Source organism: Ranitomeya imitator, chromosome 2 (assembly GCF_032444005.1).
Source record: "Ranitomeya imitator isolate aRanImi1 chromosome 2, aRanImi1.pri, whole genome shotgun sequence".
In the NCBI taxonomy this organism is placed as follows: Eukaryota; Metazoa; Chordata; class Amphibia; order Anura; family Dendrobatidae; genus Ranitomeya; species Ranitomeya imitator.
Window position 1 is genome coordinate 560,112,554 of NC_091283.1, and position 6,000 is coordinate 560,118,553.

General features: G+C 40.2%; 1 protein-coding gene across 1 annotated transcript in view; it reads right to left on the minus strand.

The window, feature by feature from the left end:
- UNC13D (unc-13 homolog D) overlaps positions 1–4,943 on the minus strand; it is a 157,066-nt gene extending 152,123 nt beyond the window's left edge. Inside the window, exon 1 of the mRNA XM_069752049.1 lies at positions 4,633–4,943. The gene's annotated coding sequence lies outside the window, so the exon portion shown is untranslated. The remainder of the gene's footprint in view (positions 1–4,632) is intronic.
- Between the last annotated feature and the right edge of the window lie 1,057 nt (positions 4,944–6,000).

A 6,000-nucleotide genomic window follows, 5' to 3' on the forward strand; every position in this document is an offset into this window, starting at 1 on the left:
CATGGCCATTAGCATGGACAAAGAGACACAAGTTAGCCAAAAAAGGACTAAGAAATCGCACCAAAACTGCAGCAAAAACGCACCAAAAATGCACCGAAACCTGCGTTTTTGCCACAGCTTCTTTCTTGACAAGAAATCAGGTGTTGCTGCAGAAAAAAAGCAGTATATAATTCCACATGTGTTAATTCATAGTTTTGATGCCTTCAGTGTGAATGTACAATTTTCATAGTCATGAAAATGCAGAAAAATCTTTAAATGAGAAGGTGTATCCAAACTTTTGGTCTGTACTGTATATATCAATCTACTCGGCTCCTTCTGCTCTTTAACAGATAATTCTGTGATCATTATTCTCTTGGAAAAGATCAGTAGAATATTGGGTATATGAAATAAAAAAGTTCAAATGATTGAAACTGTATGGTGGATTTATTTTTTTATTTGTTGTTTTTCTTTCTTACAAAAAAAATGGAATACTTAGTTGAAGAACAGTATTAAAATAGGTTAATTACTTTTCTGACTGTCTAATCTACTGTTGCATTCTCTAAGTCTATGTTCAAACGTTGCGTATTTGCTGCATTTTTTTACACAAATTTTCAGTTTCACAGTACCAGCAAAGTTTATAAAATGTCAGAAATCGCATGCCCACACCTTGTTTTTTTTCCTGACTGTTTTTGTCAAAGAGCTGTGTTTTTAGAAGATGGAGCATGTCACTTCTTTCAGCGTTTTGCAGTGTTTTTCACCCATTAGTGCAAAAAAATGCTGCAAACGCTGTTTTGGTGCCAAAACCTGATAAAGTTGAATCCAATAATTTTTTTATGCACTAAACTTTATCAGCATGCACAAGAAATAAATGTACCCTGACAAAAATGCAGTAAAAAAACGCTGCAAAAAACCTTGGCACACACTCTGCACAACTTGCTTTTCTGACGTTGCTTCTTTACTGCCAAGTATGCGCTGGTCAGCCCGCCACATGGCGTTACTAATAGGCTAGGATCCAGTTGCTGTGCATACTCTGTGTGAACACTGCTGCAGATTATTTATTTGCACTGGTGTGCCAAGCAGCCATTCCCTGATTGTAGGCTGGCTGTCTTATTTGGTATTATCACACCTGTGTAGTCGCCATCTTTACTTGGGCCGACTGCACCATGAGAGTGCATTTGATTTGAGGCCTAGACAGGTAAGCACCTTTGCCTGTTTTTCTGTGGTGTTTTTTCTAGAATAGTGGAGGTTTTTTCCTCCTTTTTTTTCCTCCTGTTGTAGTTTTTACTGCCAAGAGGGCAGGTTTTATTTGTGGGGAAAAAACGCAACGTGTGAACAGAGCCTAAGAGTTAAATATGCTCCCCTGTGGTCAGACTATTTTTGAGGGCTCCATCAAAGATTAATTGTCCCATTTTTCTTCTTCACCAAACCCTCTCCATCTTTTGGTACACCGCTGTAAGCTAATCTACTATATAAAGCTGAATGTGTGTGTGTGTGTGTGTGTGTGTGTATGTGTGTGTGTATGTCCGGGATTGGCATCTGCACCGTCGCAGCTACAGCCACAAAATTTTGCACAGTCACACGTCTGGACCCCGGGAGCGTCATAGGCTATGTTGTAAGGCGAAATTTTAAGCCCGCGCGTTCCAATTCACCAAACAATTTTGCCCCTATCTACATAATGGGGAAAAAAGTGAAAGGAAAAGTGTTGGAAGCGTCGCAGCTACAGCAACAAAATTTTGCACAGTCACACGTCTGGACCCTGCGAGCGTCATAGGCTACGTTGTGAGGTGAAATTTTAACCCCGCACTTTCCAATTCACCAAACAATTTTGCCCCTATCTACATAATGGGGAAAAAAGTGAAAGGAAAAGTGTTGGAGGCGTCGCAGCTACAGAAACAAAATTATGCACAGTCACACGTCTGGACCCTGAGAGCGTCATAGGCTACGTTGCGAGGTGAAATTTTAACCCCGCGCTTTCCAATTCGCCAAACCATTTTTCCCCTATCTACATAATGGGGAAAAAGTGAAATGAAAAGTGTTGGAGGCGTCGCAGCTACAGCCACAAAATTTTGCATAGTCACACGTCTGGACCCTGAGAGCGTCATAGGCTATGTTGTGAGGTGAAATTTTAACTCCGCGCTTTCCAATTCACCAAACAATTTTGCCCCTATCTACATAATGGGGAAAAGTGAAAGGAAAAGTGTAGGAGGCAAATTGACAGCTGCCAGATGTGAACAAGGGGGACTTAAAGAATGAGAGCGATGGCGCCAAAGAGTATATACCGTACAGTTGCTAAGGTGGGGCCCCGACATGAGATACTCACCACACATGGGGATATGAACACACACACAAAATGCGCCACACACTACCACGTGCTTGAACACATATACCACCCTCAGCACACATTTCACCACACATACACCAACCTCGCCACATAAAAGTCGAAACACAAAAGTCGCCGCTCAAAACTCACCACGCGCAAAACTCGCCACATGCAAAAACTAGGCTCACGCAAAACGCGCCACAAGTGCAAAACTCACCTCATGGAAAACTCGCCACACGCAAAACTTGCACACGCGGAATAATCGCCACATGCACAAAATTTGCAACACATGCAAAAGTTGCCTCACACAAAACTTGCACGTACTCAAAAGGCACCAGACATAAAACTCACCATGCGCAAAACTCGCCATGCGCAAAACTTGCTGCACACAACTTGCTACACTAACCTGTCACATGCAACTCGACACACAAAAAGTTGCTACACGCATGTTGCCACACAAAACTCATCTCACAAAAGTCGCTACATGCATGTCGCCACACACAACTCAACACACACAACTTGACAAACGAAACTCGCCCTAAAACACACACAAGTCTGGTATTAGCCTTCAAAAATAAAAATCTGATTAATAAGCAGACAAACTACAAGAGCAACAAATGTACCATATAGGAAATACGGCAGCTGTCAGTCACATGACCTGTCTATTATGTGTATGTGTGAGCTAATATATACTGCCAGGGGGGAGGGCTTCCTGTTGGCTGGGGATCAGGCTGCCAATTTATCTTACAAATACTGAGGTAAAAATACTGAGCAAATAACGTGTGAATGAGGTCTAACACAGGAGATCACACAGGTATATACTATATACAGGGGAGATGACACACAGATATATACTATATACAGGAGAGATGACACACAGGTATATACTATATAGAGGAGGAGATGACATACAGGTACATACTATATACAGGAGGAGATGACATACAGGTATATACTATATACAGGAGGAGATGACACACAGGTATATACTATATACAGGAGCAGATTACCTACAGGTATATACTATATACAGGAGGAGATGACATACAGGTATATGCTATATATAGAAGATGACATACAGGTATATACTATATACAGGAGGAGATGACACACAGATATATACTATATACAGGGGAGATGACACACAGGTATATACTATATACAGGAGGAGATGACATACAGGTATATACTATATATAGAAGGAGATGACATACAGGTATATACTATATATAGGAGGAGATGACATTCAGGTATATACTATATATAGGAGGAGATGACATCCAGGTATATACTATATATAGGAGGAGATGACATACACAGGTATATACTATATACAGGGGAGATGACACACAGCAGGTATATACTATATACAGGGGAGATGACATACAGGTATATACTATATACAGGAGATGACATACAGGTGTATACTATATATAAGGGAGATGACAAACATGTATATACTGAGGTGAAAATGAGAGGTGTGAGGTGAAAATGAAAAGGTGTGAGTGCAAAATGAGAGGAGTGAGGGAAAATAGTGTAGTGATCGGAAAATGACAGATGTGAGGTCGAAATGACAAGTGTTAGGCGGGAATGAGAGGAGTGAGGGAGAAAATGAGAGGTGTGAGGGAGAAAATGAGAGATGTGAGGGGGAAAATTAAAGATGTGATTGGGAAAATGAGAGGCGTGATGGGAAAATAAGAGAAGTGACGTGCTATAACTAACCACAGATATTTACTATGCCCAGGCAACGCCGGGCTCTTCAGCTAGTAGATAAAATAAAATACAATGTGCTGAAAGATTAGCCCACTTATTTTTACACTTTTTTGTGACTTACCAAATACTTATTTGTGTCATGTGCTGTTGTTTCATGTTACTTTCTCCATTCACATACATAGATGCAATAATATCTCACAAGTTTACAGCACATAGCAAAATCACCTGATAAACCCCTATTGACATTGATGACACTGAGGTCTGTCAAGGTCCATCATTTTGATGTCAAGAATATCACAGATTTTTGCCTTATTCTTTCCATCAAATCAAACAAAATTGCTTAATGTCACCAAATAGCGTCAACTTTGCCTAAGGCTAAACTCACATCTGTGTTGTGGACCAATGGCGTCTGATGGACCTCATTAACTAATGGAGTTTATCATGGTCTCAAGTACAATTTTGGTAAAACGAAAAAAATATATATGAGGTTACATTACAGAAATATAAATAAGGTATTATAAATTGGTTTTTAAGATGTGGTCTTTGTCATTCAATTGGTCTTGCCGATACTCCCCCCAAAAAAACTCCTAGTAAAACCCAAATAAAAGATGTTCTCTTACCTCAACACACCGCTATAGGTGGCACATCCAATTATCATCCGCGCACAGTGTTAGAGTTCAATATTTACAGATGTTCTCATCTTGACGCACTGATGGTGGGATGCTTTCAACATCTTTTTACATATAACCAAAAAAACAAAAATGTCTTCATCATCTGGGGTTTTTTCATATACAAAGGTCCGAAAAACAGTGGCTAAAATAAAGAAGGATACATCATGCAACATATGTAAAAGTGTAATTCAAGTGTCAAAATAATTGATGCCTAAAGGATAAGAGATGTTCCACTCCATGGGCTAATGGAGAAGTGAAAATGGCTCTAAAACTCACAGGATATTGCATGTGGCCGAAGTAAATTACACAAGAGGCTTAACATTTCTGTATGCAGTTGTGACATGTGGAGACTGATTGGTGGGATGTTGATGACATTACATCCCAAGGATTCACTGTTTTAACTCTATCCAAACCTTATCTATCTATCTATCAAATACTTAGCTATCAAATATCTATCCCATATCTATCTATCTATCTATCTATCTATCTATCTATCTATCTATCTATCTATCTATCTATCTATCTATCTATCTATCTATCTATCCGTCTGTCTATCTGTCTATATCCCATATCTATCTATCTATCTATCTATTCCGTATGTATCTATTACCTATCTACCTATCTATCACGTATCTTTCTATCTCATATCCATCTATCTGTCTATCTATCTATCATCTATCTATCTAATATCAATCTATCTAATATCTATCTATCTATCTATCCATATCTATCTATCCATCTTTATGCCGATGACACACAACTATACACATCATCCCCTGACCTTACCCCCGCTGTACTACAGAACGCCACTGACTGTCTGTCCGCAGTCTCCAACATCATGTCCGCTCTCTATCTGAAACTCAACCTCTCCAAAACTGAACTTCTGCTCCCGCCTTCTACTAACCTCCCTAAATCTGACGTTGCCCTCTCTGTGGGTGACACCATAATAACACCCCGGTAGCAGGTGCGGTGTCTGGGTGTTATATTTGACTCTCATCTCTCCTTCACATCCCATATACAATCTCTTGCCTGCTCATGCCGCTTACACCTAAAGAACATCTCTAGAATCCGCCCTTTTCTCACCATGGAAACAACAAAACCCCTCACTATCGCCCTGATCCACCCCCGCCAGGACTACTGCAATGCTCTATTAATTGGCCTCCCCCTTACTCGAGTTTTCCCTCTCCAGTCCATCCTTAATGCAGCAGCCAGGGTCGTCCATCTGGCTTATCTGTACTTAGACATGTCCGCTCTTCGCCAGTCGTTACACTGGCTGCCTATTTGCTACAGGATCCAATTCAAAGTACTTGTTCTCAC